Raw genomic sequence first — 13666 nt, forward strand, 5'->3', positions numbered from 1 at the left:
GGGAGGGGCCCAGTCGGGCTCGAGTCTGCCCTCCCTTTCTGACGTCAGGGCCTAGGTGTCTGAATGAGGGAAGGCCCCGATGGCGCCCGATGACAACAGGAGGTCGGCCGATCGTGGCACGTCGTTCGATGCCCTACTTCCCAAAGGAGCGTCGGCCCTGGCCAACCATGACTTGGCCAGGAGCTTGTGCCAGGCGATCATCCTTCCGGCCGACCATGAGGTAATGAAGAACCAGCGGGTATCCGACATGCTTTCCTCCTACCCGACCCTGATACGGGTAATTCTTTCCCCTTTACTTTTCATTTTCATCATCATTTTTTTTTATAAGTTCGGTTTTCTGACGGTTGGTCTTGTTGTTTGCAGCTGATTTATAACATGTCTGAGCTGGAGACTGGATATCAGAGATTCGGCGATCTCCGGGCGGCCTGAAAAGATAAGGCCATGGCCGTCGAGGCCGACAAGGCGGTAATGGTCGACCAGCTGAAGCAGTCGGTCGATCGAGAGGCCCGGCTTGAAGAGGAGATCTCCCGCCTCACCGAGGAGGTCTCCCGCCTTACCGGTGCTCTGGCCACTTCGGGGATCGAGCTGCAGTCGGCTCGCGAGGATGCCAAGCGAAAGTCCCGCACTGTTCGTCGGCTGCGTCACGAGTGGGATGACTCCGTGAAGGAACTCAAGGCCGAACGCGAGCAGCTCCAGATAAATTTGGAGAATCTCGCCAAGGCCGAAGAAAACTTATCCTCTGCTCAAGCCGACGCAGACATAGCGAGGACGGAGGCAGAGTCGGCGAGAGAGGCCATAGGTCGGGCCGTGGAGGACTTCCGCGGCTCCGATGAATACCGGGAAGAACTTTTGGAAAGCGGCTTCCTCTCGTACCGAGTGGGGTACGAGGATGCTCGGGAAGCCATCCAGAGCCTATATCCGGAGCTCGATCTCGGCAGTATCGTCCCCCCAGAGTCGGAGGGCAGAGTCGCGAGAGAGGTCGCCGACCCATTGTCGGGAGATCGCACCACCGTGGAGGAGGCCGACGCAGATCAAGCTGTCGAAGGCGAGGCGGCTCCGACCCCCGATGCTACCTCGGCCTGAGCGGATACGCCGACCGCCCCCAGACTTCTCCCAGTAGAGGAAGCCGACTCCGGTGAGTAGTCAGAGCTTGTTCTATCTTTTTATTTTTGTTTAGTGTACTTATAATCGGGCTTCGGCCCAATTTTGTAAATTTAGTTCAAGTTTGAATGAAATCAAAATCTTTTTAACTTTTTCTCTGTCTTTATGTATCTTGGGATATGTCGTGTATGCCTCGCCGAAATCCTTCCGAACGTATAAGTCGTAGGCCTGACGTACTAGCTAGGATGTTCGATAAGATCCCAGTTAGCTAGCCGGGATAGTCGGTAGCATATGCCATGGTAAAGGCAGAGCAAGCTCCGACTTTAGATCGGCCTCCCGACTGTCGTATGACCCGACAGTCGAGAGCTTAAGTCGAGTGCCCATTGCCCAGACCTTAGTCGGGCATATTCGTCGAGTCGGGCATCACCCATCCTTCGGGCTAGCTCTTTGACCCGATCATCTTGTAGAGTCCGATAGTCGAATAGTATCCGACGTATTTAGTTGATGACAGGTCGGTCATCTTTTGCCCGATTCTTTGACGGACGTGTGTGATAAATGGTGGTAAGCCGAGTACCCTTCAACTGATCGTGACCTGGTCGGCATGTCGCGAACGCGACGTTGGTCACGTTGGTATTTTGCCTTTCTTGACCGTAGTCAAGTCGGCAAGTTAGCCAGTCGCCTTGCTCAAGAGCTGGCTGCGGAAGGGGCGTGGCTTCAACTTAGGGAGGTTTCATCGCCATCGCCGGCCGTCCACCAACGTAGATATGTCGGTCATCGCAAGAGTCCGACGTGCCATCGATGATTGGGTCACAGATTTCCAATGAAATTCTGGGCCCAAGCCGTGGCGTCGGGGTTCGTACTACTAGCAAGCACTGACACACCGTTGGAGTGCTGAGATTCTAAATTCTGAAGTTTTGAAGCTGAATTTGTATTCCGAACAAGGGCACACAGAGTTTACTGGTAGTACAACTTCAGATTGTCGGCATTCCAAGTCTGGGAAATGGCGCTCCCTTCTAGAGTCTCCAGTCGGTAAGCTCTCAGCCCGTAGGTGTCCGCTATCTTGTAGGGTCCTTCCCAGTTCGGAGCCAACTTTTCCTGGTCTAGAGGCTTCGAAACTTCTGCCTTTCTTAAGACTAGGTCCCCAGGCCTGAAAAGCTTCGGCTTAACCTTGGTGTTATAATATCAGGCCACTCTCTGTCGGTAGGAAGCCATGCGGAGTTGAGCCTCGCATCAGAGTTCGGGTAGGAGGTCCAGATCGGCTCTCCGACACTCGGAGTTGCCCGGCTCTTGGTACTGCTCGACTCTAGTCGATGGTAGCCCGATCTCGAGCAGGATCATCGCCTCCGACCCATAGGCCAAGTTGAAAGGAGATTCCCCGATCGGGACACGGGGTGTCGTCCGGTATGCCCATAGGACAGAATTCAATTTCTCGACCCAGAGGCCTTTGGCTTCATTCAGTCAGGTCTTTAGTCTATGCAGAATAGTTCGGTTGGTCACCTCGACCTCATCGTTGGACTGTGGGTGCCTGACCGAGGTCAATCGATGTGTGATATGAAATCTTGCACAGAACTCCTGAAAGTCTCGATTGTCGAATTGTCATCCATTGTCGGTGATAATGGTATGCGGTAGTCCGAACCTGAAGATGATAGACTTCTGGACGAAGTCTTCCACCTTTCGCTCGGTGATCTATGCCAGAGGTTCGACTTTCACCCACTTAGTGAAGTAGTCGATTGCGACGACTATGAACTTCCTTTGGCCAGATGCCGGAGGAAAAAGATCGAGTATGTCGATCCCTCACTGGGCGAAGGGCCACGGGGCGATAATAGGAGTGATTTGGTTGGCTGGTCGGTGTTGTAGGTTAGCATACCTTTGACATGGCTCACACCTCCGAACCAACTCGACCGCATCTTTTCTCATGGTAGGCCAGTAATAACCCTGCCGTAGGATTTTGTAGGCCAAGGATTTGCCCCCTAAGTAATTTTCGCAGATCCCTTCATGCACTTCTCTGAGTGCGTAGTCCGCATCAGTCGGTCCCAAGCACCTGAGCAAGGGAAGGGAGAATGACCTTTTGTAGAGTCGGCCATCTATTATCACGTATTGGGAGGCCACCTATCAGAGTCGTTTGGCTTCCGTGGGATCTTCAGGACTGGTTCCGTCGGTCAGATACCGAATGATCGGATCCATCCAGCTTGGTTCGGTCGCTAGTTGCAGCACCTCCTCGGCCCTGTCGATGCTCGGCTGCTCAAGACTCTCCACCAATGTCCGACCCAAGGCATCGTAGGCTGATGTCGCAAGCCTGGAGAGTGCATCGGCCCGAGCGTTCTCCGACTTGAAAATGTGGGAGATCTCGAAATACTTAAGGTGTGTCACGAGATCTCTCACCTTCTGGAGATATTTTGTCATGGTCGGGTCCCGCACCTCAAAGTCACCTTTAACTTGCCCCACGATCAGCTGGGTGTCGGAGAAGACTATGAGGCTGTTGATCCCGAGCTCCTTCACTACTCTCAAGCCAGCGAGGAGCGCTTCATACTCAGCTTGATTATTGGAGGCTTTGAAGTCGAACCGAAGGGCATACTCGGTAACCACTCCCTCTGAGTTGGTGAGCAGGAACCCGGCCTCGCTCCCATGAGCGTTGGAAGCTCCGTCGATGTGCAACACCCAGGTAGACCCGAGGTCAGGTTCGGAGATTGCAACTTCTCTGGGGCTCCCGCCTTCCGATCCTTAGTCGGTCGTCGGGCACTCTGCAATAAAGTCGGCCAAGACCTGGGCTTTCAAGGCTGGTCGTGGTCGGTACTGAATGTCGAACTCATTAAGCTTCATTGCCCATTTCGCCGGTTGTCCTGATGTGTCGGGGCGACGCAATATCGCCCTCAGGGGCTGGTCGGTGAGGACCACGATAGCGTGTGCTTGAAAATACGGACGGAGTCGTTGTGCAGACACGATCAGGGCGAATATCATCTTCTCTATCTTTGAGTATTGAGCTTCAGCTTCGTGGAGTACTTTGCTGGTGTAGTATATGGGTTGGTGAATTCGGCTCTCATTCTTTCGGACGAGCACTGAGCTAACCGCCTCTGGGGAGGTTGCCAAATAGACGTACAGCATTTCTCCGACTTCTGGCTTTACAAGTAGTGGCGGAGAGGTCAGGTACCTTTTCAGGTCCTCGAAGGCCTGCCGGCACCCATCCGACCAAGAGAAGTCCTTCACCTGTCTCAGGGTCTTGAAGAACGGGAGGCATCTCTCTGCCGACCAAGAGATGAATCGGTTGAATGCGATGATCCTTCTGTTAAGCTGCTGTACCTCCCTTTTGGTGCTCGAGTGCCACATATCGATGATTGCCTTTATCTTCTCAGGGTTAGCCTCAATTCCTTGCTGAGAAATGAGGAACCCGAAGAACTTTCCCAAAGTCACCCCGAAGGCGCATTTAGTCGGATTTAACTTCATCCGATGTCGTCGAAGAGTGTGAAAAGTTTCTTCGAGGTCTTGGACATGATCTGAGGCCTGTGCACTCTTCACCAGTATGTCATCCACGTACACCTCCATATTGCGTCCGATTTGGCCTTTGAAGACCTTATTGATGAGTCGCTGGTAGGTGGCCCCGATATTTTTCAGTCCGAAGGGCATTACCCTGTAGCAGTAAAGGCCCTTGGCGGTCACAAAGGCTGTGTGCTCCTCATCTTCGGGCACCATCCGGATCTGATTATATCCGATAAAGGCATCCATGAAGCTGAGCAGTCAATGGCCGGACGTCGCGTCTACCAGCTGGTCGATTTTCGAAAGTGGAAAGCTGTCCTTCGGGCAGGCACGATTCAAGTCGGTATAGTCGATGCAGATCCTCCACCTCCCGTTGGCTTTTTTCACCATGACAACATTGGCGAGCCAATCGAGGTACGTGGTTTCTCTGATGAAGCCCACCTCAAGTAGCTTGTCCACTTCCTTGTCGATGGCCTTCTGTCTTTCAGGAGCAAAAGACCGTTTTTTCTGCCTCACCGACCTCATTTCAGGGTTGATGTTGAGTCGGTGAGTCATCATCTCCGAGGGGATGCCGGACATATCCGCTGCCGACCAAGCGAATACGTCAGTATTGGCCTTCAGCAGCTCTACTAGCTGCAATTGCTCAGGGTCGGGTAATTGGGATCCGACCCAGACCGCTCGTTCGGGATTCCCCGCTATCGGGATGGAAACCAGCTGTTCGGCCGGTTTGCCCCGTTCTTCCTCTCCCCGCTGGTCCAACTTATCGGCCGTCAAGGAGTCCTTTGCTTCATTACTTCGAGCAGAGATTTGGAAGTATCATCGAGCGAGCTATTGATCCCCCCGTATCTCCTCGACTCCATTTTTGGTCGGAAACCGAACCAGCAGGTGGTAGGTCGAGACTATAGCTTTGAGGACGTTTAGCCCAGGTCTTTCGAGTATGGCGTTGTAGGCCGAAGGTACTCGGATGACTGCAAAGGTTAGGTGGATGGTGCTTTATCGTGGTTCGGTTCCAACCGTCACGAAAAGAGTAACTTCTCCTTCCACCGTGATGGCTTCCCCAGCAAAACCCACCAGGGGCGTGGAGACTCTTTCGAGCCGATCAGCCGACAGTCACATTCGAGAGAAGGTCAAGTAAAACAAAATATTAGTCGAACTTCTATTATCAACAAAGATCCTTCTTACATCATAATTTGCTTTTGTTGCTGAGATAACAACAGCATCGTCATGGGGAGTTTGGATTCCCTGAGCATCCTCGTCTGTAAAAGTAATTACATCATCTTGGCGTAGCTTCTTCGTCGACTCCCCTCCAGCAGTCGTCTACGGGTCCATTCGCTTGGAGATCATGTTGATGACTCCGATCGTGGGCTGATTGTTCGCTGCTTCCTCGGTCGGTTGGGGTCGTCGGTCGGGGATGGGTCGGGTCGGTGGTTTCCTTTGAAATTTTTTGAGATACCTCCAACGTATGAGGGCCTCAATTTTGTCCTTGAGTTGGATGCACTGCTTGGTGTTGTGATCGTGGCCCCGATGAAATCGATAGTACTTTCGTCGGTCGAGGCCCTTTGCCTTCAAAGGTGGAGGCCATCGCAAATATTCTTCCCCTTCGATCTCCATCAAAATCTGCACACGAGGAGTAGAAAGGGGAGTATAGGAGTCGTACTTGGGATGCATCGATCTCGGACTTCGCCGTCGAGGCGATCTCGGGCTCCATCACTGGGGTGAGACCTATTTGTCGGTCGGGGGCCTGCTAGGCTCGGCAGGAGCCCGACCTTTCTTTCAGTCAGGCGTCGGTCGGAAGCTCCTTCATCTGCATGCACGTATTTGTACGCACGCTCCAGCAGTTCAGCGTATGTCCGGGGGAGGATCTTGTCCAAAGAGTACATAAATCGGGACCCCCTTAGCCCCCTCTTCATGGTCGAGATAGCCATGTCTTCGTTGAGGTCTCGAACCTCAAGCGTGGCCGTGTTGAATCACGTCACAAAGTGTCGGAGTGTCTCGTTTCCCCCTGCTTGAGGGAAAAAAGGCTGTCCGAAGTTCGTGGGGGCTTTCGGCTGGTGCTGAAATGGGCCACGAAAGCATGCTCGAGCTGTCCGAAGGAGTGGATGCTTCCTGAGCGGAGGTCGGAGTACCAGGCCCTGACGGCCTTACGAAGTGTGGTGGGGAAGTCGATGCAGAGAAGAGCATCGGTTGCCCCTTAGATCGTCATGAGAGCCTTGTAGCTCTCCAGATGGTCAACTGGGTCAGTGGAGCCGTCATAGGGCTCCACATGGGGCATCTTGAACCGACTAGGGATCGACTCGTCGAGGATGAGTCGGGAGAGAGGTTGGGCGGTCTGGAAGTCGACGTCGTTCGAAGACTTCTGTCTGTCCACCTGAAGCTGGGCGAGCCGACGGTCGATTTCTTCGAACCTGCGTTCGTAGTCATCGGCCCGTCGGTGCTAGGAGACCCCGGGGGTGGAGTCTCCCGACGAATCCGAGAGGGAGGCAGACGGTGTTCGCGGCCGCTTCTCCTTCCTCGCTCGTTCCAGCTGGGAAGGAGACGATCGTCGGGATCGATGGGTATCATGCCGTGGCCGCCTCTCCTCTTCTCGATGGGAGTGCTATGACAGCTGCTCCAGAGGAGGAGACGGAGACCGACGTGGGCGTCGGTGGCTGCTCCTGGAGGGCATCGGGTGTGCCGCCGGTTGCCCCACCGACGATTGAGGCAACCGGATCGGTTGTTGTTGAAGGCTCTTGACTACATCCGTCAGCACAATCATCTGCCGCACAATCACCGTAATTTGTGCCTCCATGGTCACCACAGGATGCGGAGAGCTGGGCTCCACCATGGAGGGTGGAGGAGAGGTCTCTTCCCGATGGAAAGAGTGCCTCGCCAATCCGGTGGCCCTCGATTGCTGAGCCCTAGTTCTTGTCATTCCGAAAGAATTTTTCCAAGCTCTGTGGGGGTCGGGCCCCTACCTGATGCGCCAAAACCTATTGCGGCCAATCTCCTCGTCGCCTGATCGTCGGGAACGAGCACCTGCAAGAGAAGTCCACACTGACCGGAGATGCCTCCGGCGGGGACCCTCCGACGGTCAAGTCAGAGAGGAGACTAGGCAACAGTAGAAAAGAATCAGGAGAGCTCAGCGAGAGAGCGAGAGAGAGAACTGAGAGGGGGAGTTCAGGGGCTTCGAAAAACCTCCTCGCAATACTATTGCCTTTCCTGTTTTATAGTAGGGCGCGGCGTGGTGCCGCCATTAATGGTGCAAACAACCGGGGGAGTTGTCAAATCGCCAGAGACTGTCAGAGTCACCGTGGACTGTTAAGTCGCCACAGACTGTTAAGTCACCGTGGGTTGTCAAATCACTGGGATTAATCTATATCCTTGGCAAGACAATGTCCCAGGACGGCTATGCCGCATACCTTTGTCAGGACGGTGGCCCTCAGCAGTCGTACAACATTTGGGGGAGCCGATCGGCCATGCATCGGCATTTGGTTGTGGGATGTCAGGTGAAGACCCAGGGACCATCCGGTAGTCAGTCTGGCGTGTTGCGAAAGTCGGAGGTCGGGTCCCATCGTTCGGCCAGTCGGAAACGGAAAGGGTCTGTCCGACCGACATACTTTCAGTCGAACGGTGTTGGTAGTCGTCGGTCGGTAGAGTCGGGCGTCGGTCAGGCGGGCCCGATGGTGAGTCGGCGTGAGAGGGACCGGTCGGTATATCCCAACAAGATGGTAGAAGGATGCTACCCTTTTTTTTTTTTATTAAATAAAACCTATACAACACAGTTATAGCGGTGATGCTGAGTTGGCATGAGTTACAGCAGTGATGCTACACCTTTTATTTCTTTTTTAAAAAAAATATTCCTTTCGAAATAAACAAAATAAAAAAGAACACAGGAAGAAACAAAATAAAGAACAAGAAGAACAAGGATGTTTCTTGATTCGGTTGTGCATCGCAGGATTGTACACTTCTTCCACTATCCTAATCCATTGAGCAATTTGCGGTTGTCCATGACTTCTTCCACCATCCTAATACATTGATCGTGGCAATATCGCATGAACCAGGATGGAAGTAATCAATGGGGAGTACAAGGCCTCTTCCACTTCTGACACCAAAAACCTCGTGTTGGTTACCGAAAGAATAAAAGGATGAAGATAAGACCCATTAACATCCCAAAAACTAACAAATATGGATGGCTATCAAACGACTGTCTAGGTGGCTGTGGTTTTAGCAACCACCCCATATCGCTGAACTTCGACTTCCTTGAGATCAAGCATGGCTGCATCTTCGTGAGCCTGGAACAAGGGGCTACACTTCTCTCCAACAGCCTTGATACCGCCTAGCGTGAGGGAGTTTGCGAAGAAAACGTTCTCAGGTCGGAGGATGGTTTCATACCGCTCGCGTCTTAGCACGAAGTCTATAGTTCTTTCGTAGGAGACTTGACAGATGTGACAAGTCATCTTTCTTATCAAAGCTATGATTTTTCCTGTCCTTATTTGTCTGAACCACGCCCAAATAAACCATCCAAATCCCCGGTGGATAACATACCACAGTATTTCATGAAGTTCCGATTATGCATTATCCACCATGAAGATGCTGCTTCAAGATTTGCCTGGATCTACCTGTCCAGGCAATAATTTCTCATGATTTTCCAAGCACAGCCCGGTTGCACTAGAAACATGGAACAACCTATGCAAAGTTTTTGATTCCAAATGCCTCACAATCTCAAATCAAGCCAGATATGGGAAATCGGACTTTTAGATTTCTTGTTTTATCGTTGATATCTATATATATAACCGTGGGCTCCATATGGAACTTATGTGTTTAATTGTATATATATTTTTTGATGAATATATATATATATAACCCCAAACTTTGTTCCATCAAATCTTAACCACGTGGTGCTGTTTTTCGCTCTGGGAGGACTGCATCCCATTTCTCATTTTCTTCTCTCTCTTTTTCTTGTACCATCTTTATTTTTTTCTTTAATAAACTTGTTCAGCTACTCCGTGCCTATTGTTTTCTCAAAACAAGTTTCGTTAGGTAAAAAGTGTGCTCCAAACATTCTAAATTCAACAAGAAATAGGATAAAACAGAAGGACATGCCAATCATTTCAAGCTTTTCATATGGTTGGCTTTAAAAGTTCTCCGAGATTGATGCAAGAGTCCACCAACAATCATAATGAAGCCACACCTTGCTCTCTATTCTCTCCTCCTATGTCTCCTCTCCATTGTTGAATTAGCTAGAGACTCTTCTCCTTCATCTTGAGGACAACTCCCCGTCAGACACCCTTTCCATCTAAAAGGCGATCCAGCTGAATGTGGGGATCCAAAGTGCCAATTTATCTGTGATAGTAACAAAACTATCTTGGACTATCACTCAGGCAAATATCATGCGACCAAATCTTACGAGATGATTAATATCTTTTTTGAGAAGCAAGGAAGAAAAGGATATTTTCCCAGAGCGATATATTATATATTAATATTTAATATTTACATATTTATTTCAGATTGTAGTTTATTTAATATTTACATATTTGTTACAGAATGTAGTTTAGAAATGTCGTCAGCACCAAATGCCCGAGGGAAGATGAATGCAAAAGGAAGGTAGAAAAACAGAACAGCTACATTATAGCTTTTCCGGCAGATTTCTTCTAATCGATCTCTCTCCTGTCCTAACGCTTGATAATTATCAGAATCGTTCTCTCTGATAGAAGATCTAGCTGCCCATATGTTTCTCAAATTCGAAGCGTGCTCCTGTATTCGTTTTATCTCTTCATAAAGCTTTGAGTTTTTTGATCCTTTTGAATCCTTAGTTCTCATTATCCATTCTTCAAAGACCTTGATAGATTTCTTCGTTGTTTTCAAAATAGAGTATGCTTCGAATCGAAAGATTTGATTATTTCATTCTTTTCAGATCAACCAGTGTGAAGTAAGGAGAAGTGAGACGGAGGCTCTACCTTGTTCTTTGTATGAGATGATTAATATTGTCGGTGCAAGCTTGGCAAATGGAGGTTGTCACTTCCCCCTCGAGTCTTGGTCAGCATTTGAGATTTCCCAAGACTTGTACTTCTATTTGGCAAGGGTATGGCCTAGTTTTGTGAACTGTAGTCGGGCAGCGCACAACCTAATGTATTGGCCTGTTACATTCCTATGGCCCATGATGCTCTTGTCATGAATTCAACAACAGATATTTTTGTACTCCTACAAAACGGGTTCATTGTATTAGGGAAAGACGTAGCAGATTCACATGTCTTGATATCATCCATTCCAGTCTTACAAAAGTATCAAGGTACATAGCCATCATTTATATCCATCTATATCCACATTAATCATCCAAAATTGAGCTGCCAGATAATAACCCAAAGATCATCTTCACTCTCTTTCATTTTAGGGTCTGTTTGAATAAATGGGTTAAAAATCTCATTAGATTCATTGAATTGAGCCAATACAGCCAATTAGAAATAGAATTATATGGGCTGGGCTATACCATATCCACAAAGCGAAATTCTTTGTCTGCACCATGCGTGGTGATTGGATCACGAGCCCAATCTATAAGTCTATTTGTAATTGGTTGCCGGCCCAATCTAATAAATCCAATGAAAATTTCAACCCATTCTTCCAAATGGGCTCTCACTTTTTCATTTTTTTTTCAAGGAACGTGTGTAATCTTATCCATCTCCACATTTGTTTCCTTCATATGAAATGCAGAGAGTTTTTCAGTCATTTTACGAGCAAACAGATACTTTCTTTGGTCTTCTTCATAAAACAAAGTGAGATTAATTTTGTTAAATGTGTAGATTACAAGGCAAGTGTTACTGCTGTTTATTGGATCACACTTGGCCTGGTAATATTGATTGCGATTATACAGTACTATATAGTAAGATCCCAAATGATTTTGAGGCTCACAGTTCAAACTATTTTGCTTACTTATCATTATAAATAACTACTTACATCCAAAATCTTGGTAGAACTTCTGCTTGCAGCGTTGGCAATAGTGAGTAGGTTTGTATTTGCGCCATTAATTTTTGGCCTTTTTCTCCCCTGCAAATTTGGAGAATGCGGATGCCGGTCAATATTGTAGAGGTGAACAACTGGTTGCCGTTAAGTTGTTGGGGAATTCCAAGTGCAGTGGAGAAGAATTCATCAATGAGGTCTCTACCATCCGTAGGATTCATCACATAAACATTGTGCGGCTGATTGGATTCTGTTCAGAGGGATTGAATAGGGCTCTCATCTATGAGTACATGCCTAATGGATCACTTGATAAGTCTCCTCAAATGGAACAAGTCATCATCCCTTCACTTAGGATAAACTCGTTGATATAGCCCTGGGAGTGGCTTGAGGCATTAATTTCCTCCATCGGGGATATAATATGCAAATTCTACACTTTGAGATCAAGCCCCACAACACTCTCCTCGACCGTAATTTCACCCCAAAGATAGCAGATTTTGGGCTTGCAAAGTTGTATCCGAAGGATCATAGCCAAGTGTCCATTAGTGCTGCCAGAGGGACAATAGGATACATCGCTCCTGAATTAATGTCGAGGAACTTTGGGGTTATATCTAACAAATCTGATGTTTATAGGTTTGGAATGTTGCTCATGGAGATGGCTGGGGGGAAAAGGAATGTGGATCCAAGAGTGGAGAACTCAAGTTAGATTTATTACTACTCATGGATATATGATCAGCTCACTCAACAAGAAGGGCTCGAAACTGGAAACATCGTGGAGATTAGCGAAGTGGAAAGCAAGCTATCTAAAGTGGGTTTATGGTGCATTTAGATGAAGTCAACTAACTAATCGCCCCCATGAGCAAAATTGTTGAGATGCTCGAAGGGGATAAAGATAACCTGCAAATGCCACCTAGGCCCTTTTTTTTTGCTCACCACAGCCAAAGTCTGCGAGACAGACTTGCACCAACTCATTTTTCACTGGATTATCAATCATTTCAGAGCATGATGACTTTCCCTGACTAAAGCACGGGTCTATCAGATTGTATTTCTTTTTGCAATAAATCCATGGCATTGTGCATCCTGTTTTATGCATGCAGAATTGTGGAACGTTGCTTGACCTTGTTTCTGAATTTTTTTTTTTAATTTGCTACACAATATGAAAGACTTTTTTTTCGAAAAAATACTGATTAAGTACTTGTGTCTATTGCTTTCATGAATTTTATTATCTTCACTTTCCCTAGTCTGAATAATATTTGTATTGTTTGCATAGCTCTCTCTCCCATGTACCCCACTCTGCTTGTAAGCCTTACGATAGAAGGTGATGAGAGCGTTTGCTTCTTCCGTGGGAAGGCTCGATCAATTTCTAATAATATAATGACCAACTAGTTAATTTTGGAGACAACACATGATATAACGCTAGAACCGGTGAAAGAATTGTATTTACTCTACCCAAGGCCAGCTAGCTTCGCATAATAAACCGTGGCCGATACAAAATCTTGAAATTTGTTACGATAAACAGGAAGAGCAATAAAACAAAAAGAAAAAGAAAAATAATAGGGATGAATAATATTTATGTAGTTTGGTATGTTGAGCTACGTCCATAGCTAGGTCGATACAAAAGTTCCACTATAAAGAATTGAAAATTAGAGAGTCCAAGATTTTCTTCCAAACTCTAGCTTTTAATACATTCGATCTCTAGAATACTCAATTTTATCTTTCTTTTTAAATTTTATATATTTAATAAAGTAAGTTGATTTGGACTTAAATTAGAATACGTCATTTTACTCATTGCACTATGCTCTGGCTCTGCTTTGAAAAAGGATTCCTTTTTGCCTCTCTAGATCTTATAAACTCAAGGCATATTCCATAATATTAAATTATAAATGTAGCGGACTAACGAGATTATGGTTATTTATATCATATTATTTGAGTAGAATATATTAATTCTTCTCTTCACAACTATTTACTAAAAATACAATTAAGAAATAAATATACAATACACATCTCGTTGTTTATTGCCTCTTTTCCTTATCTTCATGGTTTTCTTAGGTATTCCAAATCAGTTGAATTTCCTAAACTACTAGACTCGTTTTGAAAACAATACCATATATAGAAGTCTCGATTAACTTCAGTAAATAAGCAATCCTGACATTAAATTTTAACA

General features: G+C 47.4%; 1 pseudogene; it reads left to right on the top strand.

The window, feature by feature from the left end:
• The first annotated feature begins 441 nt into the window (after positions 1-441).
• On the top strand, positions 442-12525 carry LOC140853090 (rust resistance kinase Lr10-like; annotated as a pseudogene).
• The last annotated feature ends 1141 nt before the right edge of the window (positions 12526-13666 follow it).

Source organism: Elaeis guineensis, chromosome 13 (assembly GCF_000442705.2).
Source record: "Elaeis guineensis isolate ETL-2024a chromosome 13, EG11, whole genome shotgun sequence".
Classification (NCBI taxonomy): domain Eukaryota; kingdom Viridiplantae; phylum Streptophyta; class Magnoliopsida; order Arecales; family Arecaceae; genus Elaeis; species Elaeis guineensis.